This window comes from Humulus lupulus, chromosome 3, assembly GCF_963169125.1.
Source record: "Humulus lupulus chromosome 3, drHumLupu1.1, whole genome shotgun sequence".
Classification (NCBI taxonomy): Eukaryota; Viridiplantae; Streptophyta; class Magnoliopsida; order Rosales; family Cannabaceae; genus Humulus; species Humulus lupulus.
This window is the reverse complement of record NC_084795.1, coordinates 11,181,459-11,199,733: the sequence shown is the minus strand read 5'-3', so window position 1 is coordinate 11,199,733 and position 18,275 is coordinate 11,181,459. Positions and strand designations below refer to the sequence as shown.

At 43.1% G+C, this 18,275-nt stretch overlaps 59 non-coding genes across 59 annotated transcripts; all 59 read right to left on the bottom strand.

The window, feature by feature from the left end:
- Positions 1–191: 191 nt before the first annotated feature.
- Positions 192–310, bottom strand: LOC133826514 (5S ribosomal RNA). Its single transcript, XR_009889232.1, has one exon. It is a non-coding gene; the product is annotated as a 5S ribosomal RNA (ribosomal RNA).
- A 221-nt stretch (positions 311–531) lies between these two features.
- On the bottom strand, positions 532–650 carry LOC133826654 (5S ribosomal RNA). Its single transcript, XR_009889367.1, has one exon. It is a non-coding gene; the product is annotated as a 5S ribosomal RNA (ribosomal RNA).
- Positions 651–870: 220 nt separating this feature from the next.
- On the bottom strand, positions 871–989 carry LOC133826855 (5S ribosomal RNA). Its single transcript, XR_009889561.1, has one exon. It is a non-coding gene; the product is annotated as a 5S ribosomal RNA (ribosomal RNA).
- Positions 990–1,208: 219 nt separating this feature from the next.
- Positions 1,209–1,327, bottom strand: LOC133826352 (5S ribosomal RNA). The gene has a single exon (XR_009889075.1). It is a non-coding gene; the product is annotated as a 5S ribosomal RNA (ribosomal RNA).
- A 110-nt stretch (positions 1,328–1,437) lies between these two features.
- Positions 1,438–1,556, bottom strand: LOC133827026 (5S ribosomal RNA). Its single transcript, XR_009889729.1, has one exon. It is a non-coding gene; the product is annotated as a 5S ribosomal RNA (ribosomal RNA).
- A 221-nt stretch (positions 1,557–1,777) lies between these two features.
- LOC133826335 (5S ribosomal RNA) lies at positions 1,778–1,896 on the bottom strand. The gene has a single exon (XR_009889058.1). It is a non-coding gene; the product is annotated as a 5S ribosomal RNA (ribosomal RNA).
- Positions 1,897–2,115: 219 nt separating this feature from the next.
- On the bottom strand, positions 2,116–2,234 carry LOC133826363 (5S ribosomal RNA). The gene has a single exon (XR_009889086.1). It is a non-coding gene; the product is annotated as a 5S ribosomal RNA (ribosomal RNA).
- A 109-nt stretch (positions 2,235–2,343) lies between these two features.
- LOC133826552 (5S ribosomal RNA) lies at positions 2,344–2,462 on the bottom strand. Its single transcript, XR_009889269.1, has one exon. It is a non-coding gene; the product is annotated as a 5S ribosomal RNA (ribosomal RNA).
- A 220-nt stretch (positions 2,463–2,682) lies between these two features.
- LOC133826328 (5S ribosomal RNA) lies at positions 2,683–2,801 on the bottom strand. Its single transcript, XR_009889051.1, has one exon. It is a non-coding gene; the product is annotated as a 5S ribosomal RNA (ribosomal RNA).
- A 219-nt stretch (positions 2,802–3,020) lies between these two features.
- Positions 3,021–3,139, bottom strand: LOC133827025 (5S ribosomal RNA). Its single transcript, XR_009889728.1, has one exon. It is a non-coding gene; the product is annotated as a 5S ribosomal RNA (ribosomal RNA).
- Positions 3,140–3,360: 221 nt separating this feature from the next.
- LOC133826334 (5S ribosomal RNA) lies at positions 3,361–3,479 on the bottom strand. Its single transcript, XR_009889057.1, has one exon. It is a non-coding gene; the product is annotated as a 5S ribosomal RNA (ribosomal RNA).
- Positions 3,480–3,699: 220 nt separating this feature from the next.
- Positions 3,700–3,818, bottom strand: LOC133826535 (5S ribosomal RNA). Its single transcript, XR_009889252.1, has one exon. It is a non-coding gene; the product is annotated as a 5S ribosomal RNA (ribosomal RNA).
- A 110-nt stretch (positions 3,819–3,928) lies between these two features.
- LOC133827024 (5S ribosomal RNA) lies at positions 3,929–4,047 on the bottom strand. The gene has a single exon (XR_009889727.1). It is a non-coding gene; the product is annotated as a 5S ribosomal RNA (ribosomal RNA).
- A 220-nt stretch (positions 4,048–4,267) lies between these two features.
- Positions 4,268–4,386, bottom strand: LOC133826562 (5S ribosomal RNA). The gene has a single exon (XR_009889278.1). It is a non-coding gene; the product is annotated as a 5S ribosomal RNA (ribosomal RNA).
- A 219-nt stretch (positions 4,387–4,605) lies between these two features.
- Positions 4,606–4,724, bottom strand: LOC133826513 (5S ribosomal RNA). Its single transcript, XR_009889231.1, has one exon. It is a non-coding gene; the product is annotated as a 5S ribosomal RNA (ribosomal RNA).
- A 220-nt stretch (positions 4,725–4,944) lies between these two features.
- LOC133828603 (5S ribosomal RNA) lies at positions 4,945–5,063 on the bottom strand. Its single transcript, XR_009891209.1, has one exon. It is a non-coding gene; the product is annotated as a 5S ribosomal RNA (ribosomal RNA).
- A 220-nt stretch (positions 5,064–5,283) lies between these two features.
- Positions 5,284–5,402, bottom strand: LOC133826511 (5S ribosomal RNA). Its single transcript, XR_009889228.1, has one exon. It is a non-coding gene; the product is annotated as a 5S ribosomal RNA (ribosomal RNA).
- A 220-nt stretch (positions 5,403–5,622) lies between these two features.
- On the bottom strand, positions 5,623–5,741 carry LOC133826797 (5S ribosomal RNA). Its single transcript, XR_009889506.1, has one exon. It is a non-coding gene; the product is annotated as a 5S ribosomal RNA (ribosomal RNA).
- A 221-nt stretch (positions 5,742–5,962) lies between these two features.
- Positions 5,963–6,081, bottom strand: LOC133828602 (5S ribosomal RNA). Its single transcript, XR_009891208.1, has one exon. It is a non-coding gene; the product is annotated as a 5S ribosomal RNA (ribosomal RNA).
- A 110-nt stretch (positions 6,082–6,191) lies between these two features.
- On the bottom strand, positions 6,192–6,310 carry LOC133827153 (5S ribosomal RNA). Its single transcript, XR_009889853.1, has one exon. It is a non-coding gene; the product is annotated as a 5S ribosomal RNA (ribosomal RNA).
- Positions 6,311–6,530: 220 nt separating this feature from the next.
- Positions 6,531–6,649, bottom strand: LOC133826333 (5S ribosomal RNA). The gene has a single exon (XR_009889056.1). It is a non-coding gene; the product is annotated as a 5S ribosomal RNA (ribosomal RNA).
- Positions 6,650–6,870: 221 nt separating this feature from the next.
- On the bottom strand, positions 6,871–6,989 carry LOC133826803 (5S ribosomal RNA). Its single transcript, XR_009889512.1, has one exon. It is a non-coding gene; the product is annotated as a 5S ribosomal RNA (ribosomal RNA).
- A 110-nt stretch (positions 6,990–7,099) lies between these two features.
- On the bottom strand, positions 7,100–7,218 carry LOC133827134 (5S ribosomal RNA). Its single transcript, XR_009889834.1, has one exon. It is a non-coding gene; the product is annotated as a 5S ribosomal RNA (ribosomal RNA).
- Positions 7,219–7,438: 220 nt separating this feature from the next.
- Positions 7,439–7,557, bottom strand: LOC133826326 (5S ribosomal RNA). Its single transcript, XR_009889050.1, has one exon. It is a non-coding gene; the product is annotated as a 5S ribosomal RNA (ribosomal RNA).
- A 219-nt stretch (positions 7,558–7,776) lies between these two features.
- On the bottom strand, positions 7,777–7,895 carry LOC133826362 (5S ribosomal RNA). The gene has a single exon (XR_009889085.1). It is a non-coding gene; the product is annotated as a 5S ribosomal RNA (ribosomal RNA).
- A 110-nt stretch (positions 7,896–8,005) lies between these two features.
- LOC133828601 (5S ribosomal RNA) lies at positions 8,006–8,124 on the bottom strand. Its single transcript, XR_009891207.1, has one exon. It is a non-coding gene; the product is annotated as a 5S ribosomal RNA (ribosomal RNA).
- Positions 8,125–8,344: 220 nt separating this feature from the next.
- Positions 8,345–8,463, bottom strand: LOC133828600 (5S ribosomal RNA). The gene has a single exon (XR_009891206.1). It is a non-coding gene; the product is annotated as a 5S ribosomal RNA (ribosomal RNA).
- Positions 8,464–8,683: 220 nt separating this feature from the next.
- LOC133826691 (5S ribosomal RNA) lies at positions 8,684–8,802 on the bottom strand. Its single transcript, XR_009889403.1, has one exon. It is a non-coding gene; the product is annotated as a 5S ribosomal RNA (ribosomal RNA).
- Positions 8,803–9,022: 220 nt separating this feature from the next.
- Positions 9,023–9,141, bottom strand: LOC133828597 (5S ribosomal RNA). Its single transcript, XR_009891204.1, has one exon. It is a non-coding gene; the product is annotated as a 5S ribosomal RNA (ribosomal RNA).
- A 219-nt stretch (positions 9,142–9,360) lies between these two features.
- LOC133826751 (5S ribosomal RNA) lies at positions 9,361–9,479 on the bottom strand. The gene has a single exon (XR_009889463.1). It is a non-coding gene; the product is annotated as a 5S ribosomal RNA (ribosomal RNA).
- A 111-nt stretch (positions 9,480–9,590) lies between these two features.
- Positions 9,591–9,709, bottom strand: LOC133827176 (5S ribosomal RNA). Its single transcript, XR_009889874.1, has one exon. It is a non-coding gene; the product is annotated as a 5S ribosomal RNA (ribosomal RNA).
- A 221-nt stretch (positions 9,710–9,930) lies between these two features.
- Positions 9,931–10,049, bottom strand: LOC133826169 (5S ribosomal RNA). Its single transcript, XR_009888900.1, has one exon. It is a non-coding gene; the product is annotated as a 5S ribosomal RNA (ribosomal RNA).
- A 221-nt stretch (positions 10,050–10,270) lies between these two features.
- Positions 10,271–10,389, bottom strand: LOC133828596 (5S ribosomal RNA). Its single transcript, XR_009891203.1, has one exon. It is a non-coding gene; the product is annotated as a 5S ribosomal RNA (ribosomal RNA).
- Positions 10,390–10,609: 220 nt separating this feature from the next.
- Positions 10,610–10,728, bottom strand: LOC133826117 (5S ribosomal RNA). Its single transcript, XR_009888850.1, has one exon. It is a non-coding gene; the product is annotated as a 5S ribosomal RNA (ribosomal RNA).
- Positions 10,729–10,948: 220 nt separating this feature from the next.
- Positions 10,949–11,067, bottom strand: LOC133827075 (5S ribosomal RNA). The gene has a single exon (XR_009889777.1). It is a non-coding gene; the product is annotated as a 5S ribosomal RNA (ribosomal RNA).
- A 110-nt stretch (positions 11,068–11,177) lies between these two features.
- On the bottom strand, positions 11,178–11,296 carry LOC133827117 (5S ribosomal RNA). Its single transcript, XR_009889817.1, has one exon. It is a non-coding gene; the product is annotated as a 5S ribosomal RNA (ribosomal RNA).
- Positions 11,297–11,516: 220 nt separating this feature from the next.
- On the bottom strand, positions 11,517–11,635 carry LOC133826148 (5S ribosomal RNA). Its single transcript, XR_009888879.1, has one exon. It is a non-coding gene; the product is annotated as a 5S ribosomal RNA (ribosomal RNA).
- Positions 11,636–11,746: 111 nt separating this feature from the next.
- LOC133826879 (5S ribosomal RNA) lies at positions 11,747–11,865 on the bottom strand. The gene has a single exon (XR_009889585.1). It is a non-coding gene; the product is annotated as a 5S ribosomal RNA (ribosomal RNA).
- A 110-nt stretch (positions 11,866–11,975) lies between these two features.
- On the bottom strand, positions 11,976–12,094 carry LOC133826451 (5S ribosomal RNA). The gene has a single exon (XR_009889170.1). It is a non-coding gene; the product is annotated as a 5S ribosomal RNA (ribosomal RNA).
- A 221-nt stretch (positions 12,095–12,315) lies between these two features.
- LOC133826361 (5S ribosomal RNA) lies at positions 12,316–12,434 on the bottom strand. Its single transcript, XR_009889084.1, has one exon. It is a non-coding gene; the product is annotated as a 5S ribosomal RNA (ribosomal RNA).
- Positions 12,435–12,544: 110 nt separating this feature from the next.
- On the bottom strand, positions 12,545–12,663 carry LOC133828595 (5S ribosomal RNA). The gene has a single exon (XR_009891202.1). It is a non-coding gene; the product is annotated as a 5S ribosomal RNA (ribosomal RNA).
- Positions 12,664–12,884: 221 nt separating this feature from the next.
- On the bottom strand, positions 12,885–13,003 carry LOC133826572 (5S ribosomal RNA). Its single transcript, XR_009889287.1, has one exon. It is a non-coding gene; the product is annotated as a 5S ribosomal RNA (ribosomal RNA).
- Positions 13,004–13,224: 221 nt separating this feature from the next.
- Positions 13,225–13,343, bottom strand: LOC133826270 (5S ribosomal RNA). Its single transcript, XR_009888997.1, has one exon. It is a non-coding gene; the product is annotated as a 5S ribosomal RNA (ribosomal RNA).
- A 220-nt stretch (positions 13,344–13,563) lies between these two features.
- Positions 13,564–13,682, bottom strand: LOC133826507 (5S ribosomal RNA). The gene has a single exon (XR_009889224.1). It is a non-coding gene; the product is annotated as a 5S ribosomal RNA (ribosomal RNA).
- Positions 13,683–13,792: 110 nt separating this feature from the next.
- LOC133826450 (5S ribosomal RNA) lies at positions 13,793–13,911 on the bottom strand. The gene has a single exon (XR_009889169.1). It is a non-coding gene; the product is annotated as a 5S ribosomal RNA (ribosomal RNA).
- Positions 13,912–14,131: 220 nt separating this feature from the next.
- Positions 14,132–14,250, bottom strand: LOC133826474 (5S ribosomal RNA). The gene has a single exon (XR_009889192.1). It is a non-coding gene; the product is annotated as a 5S ribosomal RNA (ribosomal RNA).
- Positions 14,251–14,470: 220 nt separating this feature from the next.
- Positions 14,471–14,589, bottom strand: LOC133826826 (5S ribosomal RNA). The gene has a single exon (XR_009889534.1). It is a non-coding gene; the product is annotated as a 5S ribosomal RNA (ribosomal RNA).
- A 111-nt stretch (positions 14,590–14,700) lies between these two features.
- On the bottom strand, positions 14,701–14,819 carry LOC133828594 (5S ribosomal RNA). The gene has a single exon (XR_009891201.1). It is a non-coding gene; the product is annotated as a 5S ribosomal RNA (ribosomal RNA).
- A 220-nt stretch (positions 14,820–15,039) lies between these two features.
- LOC133826863 (5S ribosomal RNA) lies at positions 15,040–15,158 on the bottom strand. Its single transcript, XR_009889570.1, has one exon. It is a non-coding gene; the product is annotated as a 5S ribosomal RNA (ribosomal RNA).
- Positions 15,159–15,378: 220 nt separating this feature from the next.
- Positions 15,379–15,497, bottom strand: LOC133826505 (5S ribosomal RNA). The gene has a single exon (XR_009889222.1). It is a non-coding gene; the product is annotated as a 5S ribosomal RNA (ribosomal RNA).
- A 110-nt stretch (positions 15,498–15,607) lies between these two features.
- On the bottom strand, positions 15,608–15,726 carry LOC133826449 (5S ribosomal RNA). The gene has a single exon (XR_009889168.1). It is a non-coding gene; the product is annotated as a 5S ribosomal RNA (ribosomal RNA).
- A 220-nt stretch (positions 15,727–15,946) lies between these two features.
- LOC133826473 (5S ribosomal RNA) lies at positions 15,947–16,065 on the bottom strand. Its single transcript, XR_009889191.1, has one exon. It is a non-coding gene; the product is annotated as a 5S ribosomal RNA (ribosomal RNA).
- Positions 16,066–16,285: 220 nt separating this feature from the next.
- Positions 16,286–16,404, bottom strand: LOC133826824 (5S ribosomal RNA). The gene has a single exon (XR_009889532.1). It is a non-coding gene; the product is annotated as a 5S ribosomal RNA (ribosomal RNA).
- A 111-nt stretch (positions 16,405–16,515) lies between these two features.
- Positions 16,516–16,634, bottom strand: LOC133828593 (5S ribosomal RNA). The gene has a single exon (XR_009891200.1). It is a non-coding gene; the product is annotated as a 5S ribosomal RNA (ribosomal RNA).
- A 220-nt stretch (positions 16,635–16,854) lies between these two features.
- On the bottom strand, positions 16,855–16,973 carry LOC133826862 (5S ribosomal RNA). Its single transcript, XR_009889569.1, has one exon. It is a non-coding gene; the product is annotated as a 5S ribosomal RNA (ribosomal RNA).
- Positions 16,974–17,193: 220 nt separating this feature from the next.
- Positions 17,194–17,312, bottom strand: LOC133828592 (5S ribosomal RNA). The gene has a single exon (XR_009891199.1). It is a non-coding gene; the product is annotated as a 5S ribosomal RNA (ribosomal RNA).
- Positions 17,313–17,532: 220 nt separating this feature from the next.
- Positions 17,533–17,651, bottom strand: LOC133826147 (5S ribosomal RNA). The gene has a single exon (XR_009888878.1). It is a non-coding gene; the product is annotated as a 5S ribosomal RNA (ribosomal RNA).
- A 111-nt stretch (positions 17,652–17,762) lies between these two features.
- On the bottom strand, positions 17,763–17,881 carry LOC133827379 (5S ribosomal RNA). The gene has a single exon (XR_009890071.1). It is a non-coding gene; the product is annotated as a 5S ribosomal RNA (ribosomal RNA).
- Positions 17,882–17,991: 110 nt separating this feature from the next.
- LOC133826737 (5S ribosomal RNA) lies at positions 17,992–18,110 on the bottom strand. Its single transcript, XR_009889449.1, has one exon. It is a non-coding gene; the product is annotated as a 5S ribosomal RNA (ribosomal RNA).
- Between the last annotated feature and the right edge of the window lie 165 nt (positions 18,111–18,275).

The following is an 18,275-nucleotide window of genomic DNA, read 5'->3' as shown; positions in this document are numbered from 1 at the left end:
AGCGAGCGCGTGTGTCCTCCCTTTTCTCCCCCGGATTGACTAGGAACTTCTTATTCGCTGCTTGTTAGTGACCACGGTATTAACCCCTCAAGGAAAACGAAATAAATGAGTTTTTAAAGATTTAAAACAAAAAATACAAACTTTTGAGCCGTAAGTGGATTTTTAAAGGGAAAAAAAAAATGATGTTTTCAGGGGTGCAACACGAGGACTTCCCAGGAGGTCACCCATCCTAGTACTTCTCTCGCCCAAACACGCTTAACTGCGGAGTTCTGATGGGATCCGGTGCATTAGTGCTGGTATGATCGCACCCGGAATGTTTGGTCCGCAATATTCATTTATAGCGAGCGCGTGTGTCCTCTTTTTTCTCCCCCGGATTGACTAGGAACTTCTTATTCGCTGCTTGTTAGTGACCACGGTATTAACCCCTCAAGGAAAACGAAATAAATGAGTTTTTAAAGATTTAAAACAAAAAATACAAACTTTTGAGCCGTAAGTGGATTTTTAAAGGGAAAAAAAAAAATGATGTTTTCAGGGGTGCAACACGAGGACTTCCCAGGAGGTCACCCATCCTAGTACTACTCTCGCCAAAGCACGCTTAACTGCGGAGTTCTGATGGGATCCGGTGCATTAGTGCTGGTATGATCGCACCCGGAATGTTTGGTCCGCAATATTCATTTATAGCGAGAGCGTGTGTCCTCCCTTTTCTCCCCCGGATTGACTAGGAACTTCTTATTCGCTGCTTGTTAGTGACCACGGTATTAACCCCTCAAGGAAAACGAAATAAATGAGTTTTTAAAGATTTAAAACAAAAAATACAAACTTTTGAGCCGTAAGTGGATTTTTAAAGGGAAAAAAAAAATGATGTTTTCAGGGGTGCAACACGAGGACTTCCCAGGAGGTCACCCATCCTAGTACTACTCTCGCCCAAACACGCTTAACTGCGGAGTTCTGATGGGATCCGGTGCATTAGGGCTGGTATGATCGCACCCGGAATGTTTGGTCCGCAATATTCATTTATAGCGAGCGCGTGTGTCCTCTTTTTTCTCCCCCGGATTTTCTAGGAACTTCTTATTCGCTGCTTGTTAGTGACCACGGTATTAACCCCTCAAGGAAAACGAAATAAATGAGTTTTTAAAGATTTAAAACAAAAAATACAAACTTTTGAGCCGTAAGTGGATTTTTAAAGGGAAAAAAAAATGATGTTTTCAGGGGTGCAACACGAGGACTTCCCAGGAGGTCACCCATCCTAGTACTACTCTCGCCCAAGCACGCTTAACTGCGGAGTTCTGATGGGATCCGGTGCATTAGTGCTGGTACGATCGCACCCGGAATGTTTGGTCCGCAATATTCATTTATAGATTTAAAGATTTAAAACAAAAAATACAAACTTTTGAGCCGTAAGTGGATTTTTAAAGGGAAAAAAAAATGATGTTTTCAGGGGTGCAACACGAGGACTTCCCAGGAGGTCACCCATCCTAGTGCTACTCTTGCCCAAGCACGCTTAACTGCGGAGTTCTGATGGGATCCGGTGCATTAGTGCTGGTATGATCGCACCCGGAATGTTTGGTCCGCAATATTCATTTATAGCGAGCGCGTGTGTCCTCCCTTTTCTCCCCCGGATTGACTAGGAACTTCTTATTCGCTGCTTGTTAGTGACCACGGTATTAACCCCTCAAGGAAAACGAAATAAATGAGTTTTTAAAGATTTAAAACAAAAAATACAAACTTTTGAGCCGTAAGTGGATTTTTAAAGGGAAAAAAAAAAATGATGTTTTCAGGGGTGCAACACGAGGACTTCCCAGGAGGTCACCCATCCTAGTACTACTCTCGCCCAAACACGCTTAACTGCGGAGTTCTGATGGGATCCGGTGCATTAGTGCTGGTATGATCGCACCCGGAATGTTTGGTCCGCAATATTCATTTATAGCGAGCGCGTGTGTCCTCTTTTTTCTCCCCCGGATTGACTAGGAACTTCTTATTCGCTGCTTGTTAGTGACCACGGTATTAACCCCTCAAGCAAAACGAAATAAATGAGTTTTTAAAGATTTAAAACAAAAAATACAAACTTTTGAGCCGTAAGTGGATTTTTAAAGGAAAAAAAAAATGATGTTTTCAGGGGTGCAACACGAGGACTTCCCAGGAGGTCACCCATCCTAGTACTTCTCTCGCCCAAGCACGCTTAACTGCGGAGTTCTGATGGGATCCGGTGCATTAATGCTGGTATGATCGCACCCGAAATGTTTGGTCCGCAATATTCATTTATAGATTTAAAGATTTAAAACAAAAAATACAAACTTTTGAGCCGTAAGTGGATTTTTAAAGGGAAAAAAAATGATGTTTTCAGGGGTGCAACACGAGGACTTCCCAGGAGGTCACCCATCCTAGTACTACTCTCGCCCAAGCACGCTTAATTGCGGAGTTCTGATGGGATCCGGTGCATTAGTGCTGGTATGATCGCACCCGGAATGTTTGGTCCGCAATATTCATTTATAGCGAGCGCGTGTGTCCTCCCTTTTCTCCCCCGGATTGACTAGGAACTTCTTATTCGCTGCTTGTTAGTGACCACGGTATTAACCCCTCAAGGAATACGAAATAAATGAGTTTTTAAAGTTTTAAAACAAAAAATACAAACTTTTGAGCCGTAAGTGGATTTTTAAAGGGAAAAAAAAAATGATGTTTTCAGGGGTGCAACACGAGGACTTCCCAGGAGGTCACCCATCCTAGTACTACTCTCGCCCAAGCACGCTTAACTGCGGAGTTCTGATGGGATCCGGTGCATTAGTGCTGGTATGATCGCACCTGGAATGTTTGGTCCGCAATATTCATTTATAGCGAGCGCGTGTGTCCTCCCTTTTCTCCCCCGGATTGACTAGGAACTTCTTATTCGCTGCTTGTTAGTGACCACGGTATTAACCCCTCAAGCAAAACGAAATAAATGAGTTTTTAAAGATTTAAAACAAAAAATACAAACTTTTGAGCCGTAAGTGGATTTTTAAAGGAAAAAAAAAATGATGTTTTCAGGGGTGCAACACGAGGACTTCCCAGGAGGTCACCCATCCTAGTGCTACTCTTGCCCAAGCACGCTTAACTGCGGAGTTCTGATGGGATCCGGTGCATTAGTGCTGGTATGATCGCACCCGGAATGTTTGGTCCGCAATATTCATTTATAGCGAGCGCGTGTGTCCTCCCTTTTCTCCCCCGGATTGACTAGGAACTTCTTATTCGCTGCTTGTTAGTGACCACGGTATTAACCCCTCAAGGAAAACGAAATAAATGAGTTTTTAAAGATTTAAAACAAAAAATACAAACTTTTGAGCCGTAAGTGGATTTTTAAAGGGAAAAAAAAAAATGATGTTTTCAGGGGTGCAACACGAGGACTTCCCAGGAGGTCACCCATCCTAGTACTACTCTCGCCCAAACACGCTTAACTGCGGAGTTCTGATGGGATCCGGTGCATTAGTGCTGGTATGATCGCACCCGGAATGTTTGGTCCGCAATATTCATTTATAGCGAGCGCGTGTGTCCTCTTTTTTCTCCCCCGGATTGACTAGGAACTTCTTATTCGCTGCTTGTTAGTGACCACGGTATTAACCCCTCAAGGAAAACGAAATAAATGAGTTTTTAAAGATTTAAAACAAAAAATACAAACTTTTGAGCCGTAAGTGGATTTTTAAAGGGAAAAAAAAAATGATGTTTTCAGGGGTGCAACACGAGGACTTCCCAGGAGGTCACCCATCCTAGTACTACTCTCGCCCAAGCACGCTTAACTGCGGATTTCTGATGGGATCCGGTGCATTAGTGCTGGTATGATCGCACCCGGAATGTTTGGTCCGCAATATTCATTTATAGATTTAAAGATTTAAAACAAAAAATACAAACTTTTGAGCCGTAAGTGGATTTTTAAAGGGAAAAAAAAATGATGTTTTCAGGGGTGCAACACGAGGACTTCCCAGGAGGTCACCCATCCTAGTGCTACTCTTGCCCAAGCACGCTTAACTGCGGAGTTCTGATGGGATCCGGTGCATTAGTGCTGGTATGATCGCACCCGGAATGTTTGGTCCGCAATATTCATTTATAGCGAGCGCGTGTGTCCTCCCTTTTCTCCCCCGGATTGACTAGGAACTTCTTATTCGCTGCTTGTTAGTGACCACGGTATTAACCCCTCAAGGAATACGAAATAAATGAGTTTTTAAAGATTTAAAACAAAAAATACAAACTTTTGAGCCGTAAGTGGATTTTTAAAGGGAAAAAAAAAATGATGTTTTCAGGGGTGCAACACAAGGACTTCCCAGGAGGTCACCCATCCTAGTACTACTCTCGCCCAAGCACGCTTAACTGCGGAGTTCTGATGGGATCCGGTGCATTAGTGCTGGTATGATCGCACCTGGAATGTTTGGTCCGCAATATTCATTTATAGCGAGCGCGTGTGTCCTCCCTTTTCTCCCCCGGATTGACTAGGAACTTCTTATTCGCTGCTTGTTAGTGACCACGGTATTAACCCCTCAAGCAAAACGAAATAAATGAGTTTTTAAAGATTTAAAACAAAAAATACAAACTTTTGAGCCGTAAGTGGATTTTTAAAGGAAAAAAAAAATGATGTTTTCAGGGGTGCAACACGAGGACTTCCCAGGAGGTCACCCATCCTAGTACTTCTCTCGCCCAAACACGCTTAACTGCGGAGTTCTGATGGGATCCGGTGCATTAGTGCTGGTATGATCGCACCCGGAATGTTTGGTCCGCAATATTCATTTATAGCGAGCGCGTGTGTCCTCTTTTTTCTCCCCCGGATTGACTAGGAACTTCTTATTCGCTGCTTGTTAGTGACCACGGTATTAACCCCTCAAGGAAAACGAAATAAATGAGTTTTTAAAGATTTAAAACAAAAAATACAAACTTTTGAGCCGTAAGTGGATTTTTAAAGGGAAAAAAAAAATGATGTTTTCAGGGGTGCAACACGAGGACTTCCCAGGAGGTCACCCATCCTAGTACTACTCTCGCCCAAGCACGCTTAACTGCGGAGTTCTGATGGGATCCGGTGCATTAGTGCTGGTATGATCGCACCCGGAATGTTTGGTCCGCAATACTCATTTATAGCGAGCGCGTGTGTCCTCCCTTTTCTCCCCCAGATTGACTAGGAACTTCTTATTCGCTGCTTGTTAGTGACCACGGTATTAACCCCTCAAGGAAAACGTAATAAATGAGTTTTTAAAGATTTAAAACAAAAAATACAAACTTTTGAGCCGTAAGTGGATTTTTAAAGGGAAAAAAAAAATGATGTTTTCAGGGGTGCAACACGAGGACTTCCCAGGAGGTCACCCATCCTAGTACTTCTCTCGCCCAAACACGCTTAACTGCGGAGTTCTGATGGGATCCGGTGCATTAGTGCTGGTATGATCGCACCCGGAATGTTTGGTCCGCAATATTCATTTATAGCGAGCGCGTGTGTCCTCTTTTTTCTCCCCCGGATTGACTAGGAACTTCTTATTCGCTGCTTGTTAGTGACCACGGTATTAACCCCTCAAGGAAAACGAAATAAATGAGTTTTTAAAGATTTAAAACAAAAAATACAAACTTTTGAGCCGTAAGTGGATTTTTAAAGGGAAAAAAAAAATGATGTTTTCAGGGGTGCAACACGAGGACTTCCCAGGAGGTCACCCATCCTAGTACTTCTCTCGCCCAAACACGCTTAACTGCGGAGTTCTGATGGGATCCGGTGCATTAGTGCTGGTATGAACGCACCCGGAATGTTTGGTCCGCAATATTCATTTATAGCGAGCGCGTGTGTCCTCTTTTTTCTCCCCCGGATTGACTAGGAACTTCTTATTCGCTGCTTGTTAGTGACCACGGTATTAACCCCTCAAGGAAAACGAAATAAATGAGTTTTTAAAGATTTAAAACAAAAAATACAAACTTTTGAGCCGTAAGTGGATTTTTAAAGGGAAAAAAAAAAATGATGTTTTCAGGGGTGCAACACGAGGACTTCCCAGGAGGTCACCCATCCTAGTACTACTCTCGCCCAAGCACGCTTAACTGCGGAGTTCTGATGGGATCCGGTGCATTAGTGCTGGTATGATCGCACCCGGAATGTTTGGTCCGCAATATTCATTTATAGATTTAAAGATTTAAAACAAAAAATACAAACTTTTGAGCCGTAAGTGGATTTTTAAAGGGAAAAAAAAATGATGTTTTCAGGGGTGCAACACGAGGACTTCCCAGGAGGTCACCCATCCTAGTGCTACTCTTGCCCAAGCACGCTTAACTCCGGAGTTCTGATGGGATCCGGTGCATTAGTGCTGGTATGATCGCACCCGGAATGTTTGGTCCGCAATATTCATTTATAGCGAGCGCGTGTGTCCTCCCTTTTATCCCCCGGATTGACTAGGAACTTCTTATTCGCTGCTTGTTAGTGACCACGGTATTAACCCCTCAAGGAAAACGAAATAAATGAGTTTTTAAAGATTTAAAACAAAAAATACAAACTTTTGAGCCGTAAGTGGATTTTTAAAGGGAAAAAAAAAATGATGTTTTCAGGGGTGCAACACGAGGACTTCCCAGGAGGTCACCCATCCTAGTACTACTCTCGCCCAAACACGCTTAACTGCGGAGTTCTGATGGGATCCGGTGCATTAGTGCTGGTATGATCGCACCCGGAATGTTTGGTCCGCAATATTCATTTATAGCGAGCGCGTGTGTCCTCTTTTTTCTCCCCCGGATTGACTAGGAACTTCTTATTCGCTGCTTGTTAGTGACCACGGTATTAACCCCTCAAGGAAAACGAAATAAATGAGTTTTTAAAGATTTAAAACAAAAAATACAAACTTTTGAGCCGTAAGTGGATTTTTAAAGGGAAAAAAAAAAATGATGTTTTCAGGGGTGCAACACGAGGACTTCCCAGGAGGTCACCCATCCTAGTACTACTCTCCCCCAAGCACGCTTAACTGCGGAGTTCTGATGGGATCCGGTGCATTAGTGCTGGTATGATCGCACCCGGAATGTTTGGTCCGCAATATTCATTTATAGATTTAAAGATTTAAAACAAAAAATACAAACTTTTGAGCCGTAAGTGCATTTTTAAAGGGAAAAAAAAATGATGTTTTCAGGGGTGCAACACGAGGACTTCCCAGGAGGTCACCCATCCTAGTGCTACTCTTGCCCAAGCACCCTTAACTGCGGAGTTCTGATGGGATCCGGTGCATTAGTGCTGGTATGATCGCACCCGGAATGTTTGGTCCGCAATATTCATTTATAGCGAGCGCGTGTGTCCTCCCTTTTCTCCCCCGGATTGACTAGGAACTTCTTATTCGCTGCTTGTTAGTGACCACGGTATTAACCCCTCAAGGAAAACGAAATAAATGAGTTTTTAAAGATTTAAAACAAAAAATACAAACTTTTGAGCCGTAAGTGGATTTTTAAAGGGAAAAAAAAAATGATGTTTTCAGGGGTGCAACACGAGGACTTCCCAGGAGGTCACCCATCCTAGTACTACTCTCGCCCAAGCACGCTTAACTGCGGAGTTCTGATGGGATCCGGTGCATTAGTGCTGGTATGATCGCACCTGGAATGTTTGGTCCGCAATATTCATTTATAGCGAGCGCGTGTGTCCTCCCTTTTCTCCCCCGGATTGACTAGGAACTTCTTATTCGCTGCTTGTTAGTGACCACGGTATTAACCCCTCAAGGAAAACGAAATAAATGAGTTTTTAAAGATTTAAAACAAAAAATACAAACTTTTGAGCCGTAAGTGGATTTTTAAAGGAAAAAAAAAATGATGTTTTCAGGGGTGCAACACGAGGACTTCCCAGGAGGTCACCCATCCTAGTACTTCTCTCGCCCAAGCACGCTTAACTGCGGAGTTCTGATGGGATCCGGTGCATTAATGCTGGTATGATCGCACCCGAAATGTTTGGTCCGCAATATTCATTTATAGATTTAAAGATTTAAAACAAAAAATACAAACTTTTGAGCCGTAAGTGGATTTTTAAAGGGAAAAAAAAATGATGTTTTCAGGGGTGCAACACGAGGACTTCCCAGGAGGTCACCCATCCTAGTACTACTCTCGCCCAAGCACGCTTAACTGCGGAGTTCTGATGGGATCCGGTGCATTAGTGCTGGTATGATCGCACCCGGAATGTTTGGTCCGCAATATTCATTTATAGCGAGCGCGTGTGTCCTCCCTTTTCTCCCCCGGATTGACTAGGAACTTCTTATTCGCTGCTTGTTAGTGACCACGGTATTAACCCCTCAAGGAAAACGAAATAAATGAGTTTTTAAAGATTTAAAACAAAAAATACAAACTTTTGAGCCGTAAATGGATTTTTAAAGGGAAAAAAAAAATGATGTTTTCAGGGGTGCAACACGAGGACTTCCCAGGAGGTCACCCATCCTAGTACTACTCTCGCCCAAGCACGCTTAACTGCGGAGTTCTGATGGGATCCGGTGCATTAGTGCTGGTATGATCGCACCCGGAATGTTTGGTCCGCAATATTCATTTATAGCGAGCGCGTGTGTCCTCTTTTTTCTCCCCCGGATTGACTAGGAACTTCTTATTCGCTGCTTGTTAGTGACCACGGTATTAACCCCTCAAGGAAAACGAAATAAATGAGTTTTTAAAGATTTAAAACAAAAAATACAAACTTTTGAGCCGTAAGTGGATTTTTAAAGGGAAAAAAAAAATGATGTTTTCAGGGGTGCAACACGAGGACTTCCCAGGAGGTCTCCCATCCTAGTACTACTCTTGCCCAAGCACGCTTAACTGCGGAGTTCTGATGGGATCCGGTGCAATAGTGCTGGTATGATCGCACCCGGAATGTTTGGTCCGCAATATTCATTTATAGCGAGCGCGTGTGTCCTCCCTTTTCTCCCCCGGATTGACTAGGAACTTCTTATTCGCTGCTTGTTAGTGACCACGGTATTAACCCCTCAAGGAAAACGAAATAAATGAGTTTTTAAAGATTTAAAACAAAAAATACAAACTTTTGAGCCGTAAGTGGATTTTTAAAGGGAAAAAAAAAATGATGTTTTCAGGGGTGCAACACGAGGACTTCCCAGGAGGTCACCCATCCTAGTACTACTCTCGCCCAAGCACGCTTAACTGCGGAGTTCTGATGGGATCCGGTGCATTAGTGCTGGTATGATCGCACCCGGAATGTTTGGTCCAAAATATTCAATTATAGCGAGCGCGTGTGTCCTCCCTTTTCTCCCCCGGATTGACTAGGAACTTCTTATTCGCTGCTTGTTAGTGACCACGATATTAACCCCTCAAGGAAAACGAAATAAATGAGTTTTTAAAGATTTAAAACAAAAAATACAAACTTTTGAGCCGTAAGTGGATTTTTAAAGGGAAAAAAAAATGATGTTTTCAGGGGTACAACACGAGGACTTCCCAGGAGGTCACCCATCCTAGTACTTCTCTCGCCCAAGCACGCTTAACTGCGGAGTTCTGATGGGATCCGGTGCATTAATGCTGGTATGATCGCACCCGGAATGTTTGGTCCGCAATATTCATTTATAGATTTAAAGATTTAAAACAAAAAATACAAACTTTTGAGCCGTAAGTGGATTTTTAAAGGGAAAAAAAAAATGATGTTTTCAGGGGTGCAACACGAGGACTTCCCAGGAGGTCACCCATCCTAGTACTACTCTCGCAAAAGCACGCTTAACTGCGGAGTTCTGATGGGATCCGGTGCATTAGTGCTGGTATGATCGCACCCGGAATGTTTGGTCCGCAATATTCATTTATAGCGAGCGCGTGTGTCCTCCCTTTTCTCCCCCGGATTGACTAGGAACTTCTTATTCGCTGCTTGTTAGTGACCACGGTATTAACCCCTCAAGGAAAACGAAATAAATGAGTTTTTAGAGATTTAAAACAAAAAATACAAACTTTTGAGCCGTAAGTGGATTTTTAAAGGGAAAAAAAAAAATGATGTTTTCAGGGGTGCAACACGAGGACTTCCCAGGAGGTCACCCATCCTAGTACTACTCTCGCCCAAGCACACTTAACTGCGGAGTTCTGATGGGATCCGGTGCATTAGTGCTGGTATGATCGCACCCGGAATGTTTGGTCCGCAATATTCATTTATAGCGAGCGCGTGTGTCCTCTTTTTTCTCCCCCGGATTGACTAGGAACTTCTTATTCGCTGCTTGTTAGTGACCACGGTATTAACCCCTCAAGGAAAACGAAATAAATGAGTTTTTAAAGATTTAAAACAAAAAATACAAACTTTTGAGCCGTAAGTGGATTTTTAAAGGGTAAAAAAAAAATGATGTTTACAGGGGTGCAACACGAGGACTTCCCAGGAGGTCACCCATCCTAGTACTACTCTCGCCCAAGCACGCTTAACTGCGGAGTTCTGATGGGATCCGGTGCATTAGTGCTGGTATGATCGCACCCGGAATGTTTGGTCCGCAATACTCATTTATAGCGAGCGCGTGTGTCCTCCCTTTTCTCCCCCGGATTGACTAGGAACTTCTTATTCGCTGCTTGTTAGTGACCACGGTATTAACCCCTCAAGGAAAACGTAATAAATGAGTTTTTAAAGATTTAAAACAAAAAATACAAACTTTTGAGCCGTAAGTGGATTTTTAAAGGGAAAAAAAAAATGATGTTTTCAGGGGTGCAACACGAGGACTTCCCAGGAGGTCACCCATCCTAGTACTAATCTCGCCCAAGCACGCTTAACTGCGGAGTTCTGATGGGATCCGGTGCATTAGTGCTGGTATGATCGCACCCGGAATGTTTGGTCCGCAATATTCAATTATAGCGAGCGCGTGTGTCCTCCCTTTTCTCCCCCGGATTGACTAGGAACTTCTTATTCGCTGCTTGTTAGTGACCACGGTATTAACCCCTCAAGGAAAACGAAATAAATGAGTTTTTAAAGATTTAAAACAAAAAATACAAACTTTTGAGCCGTAAATGGATTTTTAAAGGGAAAAAAAAAATGATGTTTTCAGGGGTACAACACGAGGACTTCCCAGGAGGTCACCCATCCTAGTACTTCTCTCGCCCAAGCACGCTTAACTGCGGAGTTCTGATGGGATCCGGTGCATTAGTGCTGCTATGATCGCACCCGGAATGTTTGGTCCGCAATATTCATTTATAGATTTAAAGATTTAAAACAAAAAATACAAACTTTTGAGCCGTAAGTGGATTTTTAAAGGGAAAAAAAAATGATGTTTTCAGGGGTGGAACACGAGGACTTCCCAGGAGGTCACCCATCCTAGTACTACTCTCGCCCAAGCTCGCTTAACTGCGGAGTTCTGATGGGATCCGGTGCATTAGTGCTGGTATGATCGCACCCGGAATGTTTGGTCCGCAATATTCATTTATAGCGAGCGCGTGTGTCCTCCCTTTTCTCCCCCGGATTGACTAGGAACTTCTTATTCGCTGCTTGTTAGTGACCACGGTATTAACCCCTCAAGGAAAACGTAATAAATGAGTTTTTAAAGATTTAAAACAAAAAATACAAACTTTTGAGCCGTAAGTGGATTTTTAAAGGGAAAAAAAAAATGATGTTTTCAGGGGTGCAACACGAGGACTTCCCAGGAGGTCACCCATCCTAGTACTTCTCTCGCCCAAGCACGCTTAACTGCGGAGTTCTGATGGGATCCGGTGCATTAGTGCTGGTATGATCGCACCCGGAATGTTTGGTCCGCAATATTCATTTATAGATTTAAAGATTTAAAACAAAAAATACAAACTTTTGAGCCGTAAGTGGAATTTTAAAGGGAAAAAAAAAATGATGTTTTCAGGGGTGCAACACGAGGACTTCCGAGGAGGTCACCCATCCTAGAACTACTCTCGCCCAAGCACGCTTAACTGCGGAGTTCTGATGGGATCCGGTGCATTAGTGCTGGTATGATCGCACCCGGAATGTTTGGTCCGCAATATTCATTTATAGATTTAAAGATTTAAAACAAAAAATACAAACTTTTGAGCCGTAAGTGGATTTTTAAAGGGAAAAAAAAATGATGTTTTCAGGGGTGCAACACGAGGACTTCCCAGGAGGTCACCCATCCTAGTACTACTCTTGCCCAAGCACGCTTAACTGCGGAGTTCTGATGGGATCCGGTGCATTAGTGCTGGTATGATCGCACCCGGAATGTTTGGTCCGCAATATTCATTTATAGCGAGCGCGTGTGTCCTCCCTTTTCTCCCCCGGATTGACTAGGAACTTCTTATTCGCTGCTTGTTAGTGACCACGGTATTAACCCCTCAAGGAAAACGAAATAAATGAGTTTTTAAAGATTTAAAACAAAAAATACAAACTTTTGAGCCGTAAGTGGATTTTTAAAGGGAAAAAAAAAAATGATGTTTTCAGGGGTGCAACACGAGGACTTCCCAGGAGGTCACCCATCCTAGTACTTCTCTCGCCCAAGCACGCTTAACTGCGGAGTTCTGATGGGATCCGGTGCATTAATGCTGGTATGATCGCACCCGGAATGTTTGGTCCGCAATATTCATTTATAGATTTAAAGATTTAAAACAAAAAATACAAACTTTTGAGCCGTAAGTGGATTTTTAAAGGGAAAAAAAAATGATGTTTTCAGGGGTGCAACACGAGGACTTCCCAGGAGGTCACCCATCCTAGTACTACTCTCGCCCAAGCACGCTTAACTGCGGAGTTCTGATGGGATCCGGTGCATTAGTGCTGGTATGATCGCACCCGGAATGTTTGGTCCGCAATATTCATTTATAGCGAGCGCGTGTGTCCTCCCTTTTCTCCCCCGGATTGACTAGGAACTTCTTATTCGCTGCTTGTTAGTGACCACGGTATTAACCCCTCAAGGAAAACGAAATAAATGAGTTTTTAAAGATTTAAAACAAAAAATACAAACTTTTGAGCCGTAAGTGGATTTTTAAAGGGAAAAAAAAAAATGATGTTTTCAGGGGTGCAACACGAGGACTTCCCAGGAGGTCACCCATCCCAGTACTACTCTCGCCCAAGCACGCTTAACTGCGGAGTTCTGATGGAATCCGGTGCAATAGTGCTGGTATGATCGCACCCGGAATGTTTGGTCCGCAATATTCATTTATAGCGAGCGCGTGTGTCCTCTTTTTTCTCCCCCGGATTGACTAGGAACTTCTTATTCGCTGCTTGTTAGTGACCACGGTATTAACCCCTCAAGGAAAACGAAATAAATGAGTTTTTAAAGATTTAAAACAAAAAATACAAACTTTTGAGCCGTAAGTGGATTTTTAAAGGGTAAAAAAAAAATGATGTTTTCAGGGGTGCAACACGAGGACTTCCCAGGAGGTAACCCATCCTAGTACTACTCTCGCCCAAGCACGCTTAACTGCGGAGTTCTGATGGGATCCGGTGCATTAGTGCTGGTATGATCGCACCCGGAATGTTTGGTCCGCAATATTCATTTATAGCGAGCGCGTGTGTCCTCCCTTTTCTCCCCCGGATTGACTAGGAACTTCTTATTCGCTGCTTGTTAGTGACCACGGTATTAACCCCTCAAGGAAAACGAAATAAATGAGTTTTTAAAGATTTAAAACAAAAAATACAAACTTTTGAGCCGTAAGTGGATTTTTAAAGGGAAAAAAAAAATGATGTTTTCAGGGGTGCAACACGAGGACTTCCCAGGAGGTCAACCATCCTAGTACTACTCTCGCCCAAGCACGCTTAACTGCGGAGTTCTAATGGGATCCGGTGCATTAGTGCTGGTATGATCGCACCCGGAATGTTTGGTCCGCAATATTCATTTATAGATTTAAAGATTTAAAACAAAAAATACAAACTTTTGAGCCGTAAGTGGATTTTTAAAGGGAAAAAAAAATGATGTTTTCAGGGGTGCAACACGAGGACTTCCCAGGAGGTCACCCATCCTAGTACTACTCTTGCCCAAGCACGCTTAACTGCGGAGTTCTGATGGGATCCGGTGCATTAGTGCTGGTATGATCGCACCCGGAATGTTTGGTCCGCAATATTCATTTATAGCGAGCGCGTGTGTCCTCCCTTTTCTCCCCCGGATTGACTAGGAACTTCTTATTCGCTGCTTGTTAGTGACCACGGTATTAACCCCTCAAGGAAAACGAAATAAATGAGTTTTTAAAGATTTAAAACAAAAAATACAAACTTTTGAGCCGTAAGTGGATTTTTAAAGGGAAAAAAAAAATGATGTTTTCAGGGGTGCAACACGAGGACTTCCCAGGAGGTCACCCATCCTAGTACTACTCTCGCCCAAGCATGCTTAACTGCGGAGTTCTGATGGGATCCGGTGCATTAGTGCTGGTATGATCGCACCCGGAATGTTTGGTCCGCAATATTCATTTATAGCGAGCGCGTGTGTCCTCCCTTTTCTCCCCCGGATTGACTAGGAACTTCTTATTCGCTGCTTGTTAGTGACCACGGTATTAACCCCTCAAGGAAAACGAAATAAATGAGTTTTTAAAGATTTAAAACAAAAAATACAAACTTTTGAGCCGTAAGTGGATTTTTAAAGGGAAAAAAAAAATGATGTTTTCAGGGGTGCAACACGAGGACTTCCCAGGAGGTCACCCATCCTAGTACTTCTCTCGCCCAAGCACGCTTAACTGCGGAGTTCTGATGGGATCCGGTGCATTAATTCTGGTATGATCGCACCCGGAATGTTTGGTCCGCAATATTCATTTATAGATTTAAAGATTTAAAACAAAAAATACAAACTTTTGAGCCGTAAGTGGATTTTTAAAGGGAAAAAAAAAATGATGTTTTCAGGGGTGCAACACGAGGACTTCCCAGGAGGTCACCCATCCTAGTACTACTCTCGCCCAAGCACGCTTAACTGCGGAGTTCTGATGGGATCCGGTGCATTAGTGCTGGTATGATCGCACCCGAAATGTTTGGTCCGCAATATTCATTTATAGCGAGCGCGTGTGTCCTCCCTTTTCTCCCCCGGATTGACTAGGAACTTCTTATTCGCTGCTTGTTAGTGACCACGGTATTAACCCCTCAAGGAAAACGAAATAAATGAGTTTTTAAAGATTTAAAACAAAAAATACAAACTTTTGAGCCGTAAGTGGATTTTTAAAGGGAAAAAAAAAATGATGTTTTCAGGGGTGCAACACGAGGACTTCCCAGGAGGTCACCCATCCTAGTACTACTCTCGCCCAAGCACGCTTAACTGCGGAGTTCTGATGGCATCCGGTGCATTAGTGCTGGTATGATCGCACCCGGAATGTTTGGTCCGCAATATTCATTTATAGCGAGCGCGTGTGTCCTCTTTTTTCTCCCCCGGATTGACTAGGAACTTCTTATTCGCTGCTTGTTAGTGACCACGGTATTAACCCCTCAAGGAAAACGAAATAAATGAGTTTTTAAAGATTTAAAACAAAAAATACAAACTTTTGAGCCGTAAGTGGATTTTTAAAGGGAAAAAAAAAATGATGTTTTCAGGGGTGCAACACGAGGACTTCCCAGGAGGTCAACCATCCTAGTACTACTCTCGCCCAAGCACGCTTAACTGCGGAGTTCTAATGGGATCCGGTGCATTAGTGCTGGTATGATCGCACCCGGAATGTTTGGTCCGCAATATTCATTTATAGATTTAAAGATTTAAAACAAAAAATACAAACTTTTGAGCCGTAAGTGGATTTTTAAAGGGAAAAAAAAATGATGTTTTCAGGGGTGCAACACGAGGACTTCCCAGGAGGTCACCCATCCTAGTACTACTCTTGCCCAAGCACGCTTAACTGCGGAGTTCTGATGGGATCCGGTGCATTAGTGCTGGTATGATCGCACCCGGAATGTTTGGTCCGCAATATTCATTTATAGCGAGCGCGTGTGTCCTCCCTTTTCTCCCCCGGATTGACTAGGAACTTCTTATTCGCTGCTTGTTAGTGACCACGGTATTAACCCCTCAAGGAAAACGAAATAAATGAGTTTTTAAAGATTTAAAACAAAAAATACAAACTTTTGAGCCGTAAGTGGATTTTTAAAGGGAAAAAAAAAATGATGTTTTCAGGGGTGCAACACGAGGACTTCCCAGGAGGTCACCCATCCTAGTACTACTCTCGCCCAAGCATGCTTAACTGCGGAGTTCTGATGGGATCCGGTGCATTAGTGCTGGTATGATCGCACCCGGAATGTTTGGTCCGCAATATTCATTTATAGCGAGCGCGTGTGTCCTCCCTTTTCTCCCCCGGATTGACTAGGAACTTCTTATTCGCTGCTTGTTAGTGACCACGGTATTAACCCCTCAAGGAAAACGAAATAAATGAGTTTTTAAAGATTTAAAACAAAAAATACAAACTTTTGAGCCGTAAGTGGATTTTTAAAGGGAAAAAAAAAATGATGTTTTCAGGGGTGCAACACGAGGACTTCCCAGGAGGTCACCCATCCTAGTACTTCTCTCGCCCAAGCACGCTTAACTGCGGAGTTCTGATGGGATCCGGTGCATTAATTCTGGTATGATCGCACCCGGAATGTTTGGTCCGCAATATTCATTTATAGATTTAAAGATTTAAAACAAAAAATACAAACTTTTGAGCCGTAAGTGGATTTTTAAAGGGAAAAAAAAAATGGTGTTTTCAGGGGTGCAACACGAGGACTTCCCAGGAGGTCACCCATCCTAGTACTACTCTCGCCCAAGCACGCTTAACTGCGGAGTTCTGATGGGATCCGGTGCATTAGTGCTGGTATGATCGCACCCGAAATGTTTGGTCCGCAATATTCATTTATAGCGAGCGCGTGTGTCCTCCCTTTTCTCCCCCGGATTGACTAGGAACTTCTTATTCGCTGCTTGTTAGTGACCACGGTATTAACCCCTCAAGGAAAACGAAATAAATGAGTTTTTAAAGATTTAAAACAAAAAATACAAACTTTTGAGCCGTAAGTGGATTTTTAAAGGGAAAAAAAAAATGATGTTTTCAGGGGTGCAACACGAGGACTTCCCAGGAGGTCACCCATCCTAGTACTACTCTCGCCCAAGCACGCTTAACTGCGGAGTTCTGATGGCATCCGGTGCATTAGTGCTGGTATGATCGCACCCGGAATGTTTGGTCCGCAATATTCATTTATAGCGAGCGCGTGTGTCCTCTTTTTTCTCCCCCGGATTGACTAGGAACTTCTTATTCGCTGCTTGTTAGTGACCACGGTATTAACCCCTCAAGGAAAACGAAATAAATGAGTTTTTAAAGATTTAAAACAAAAAATACAAACTTTTGAGCCGTAAGTGGATTTTTAAAGGGAAAAAAAAAATGATGTTTTCAGGGGTGCAACACGAGGACTTCCCAGGAGGTCACCCATCCTAGTACTACTCTCGCCCAAGCACGCTTAACTGCGGAGTTCTGATGGGATCCGGTGCATTAGTGCTGGTATGATCGCACCCGGAATGTTTGGTCCGCAATACTCATTTATAGCGAGCGCGTGTGTCCTCCCTTTTCTCCCCCAGATTGACTAGGAACTTCTTATTCGCTGATTGTTAGTGACCACGGTATTAACCCCTCAAGGAAAACGTAATAAATGAGTTTTTAAAGATTTAAAACAAAAAATACAAACTTTTGAGCCGTAAGTGGATTTTTAAAGGGAAAAAAAAAATGATGTTTTCAGGGGTGCAACACGAGGACTTCCCAGGAGGTCACCCATCCTAGTACTTCTCTCGCCCAAGCACGCTTAACTGCGGAGTTCTGATGGGATCCGGTGCATTAGTGCTGGTATGATCGCACCCGGAATGTTTGGTCTGCAATATTCATTTATAGATTTAAAGATTTAAAACAAAAAATACAAACTTTTGAGCCGTAAGTGGATTTTTAAAGGGAAAAAAAAAATGATGTTTTCAGGGGTGCAACACAAGGACTTCCGACGAGGTCACCCATCCTAGAACTACTCTCGCCCAAGCACGCTTAACTGCGGAGTTCTGATGGGATCCGGTGCATTAGTGCTGCTATGATCGCACCCGGAATGTTTGGTCCGCAATATTCATTTATAGATTTAAAGATTTAAAACAAAAAATACAAACTTTTGAGCCGTATGTGGATTTTTAAAGGGAAAAAAAAATGATGTTTTCAGGGGTGGAACACGAGGACTTCCCAGGAGGTCACCCATCCTAGTACTACTCTCGCCCAAGCACGCTTAACTGCGGAGTTCTGATGGGATCCGGTGCATTAGTGCTGGTATGATCGCACCCGGAATGTTTGGTCCGCAATATTCATTTATAGCGAGCGCGTGTGTCCTCCCTTTTCTCCCCCGGATTGACTAGGAACTTCTTATTCGCTGCTTGTTAGTGACCACGGTATTAACCCCTCAAGGAAAACGAAATAAATGAGTTTTTAAAGATTTAAAACAAAAAATA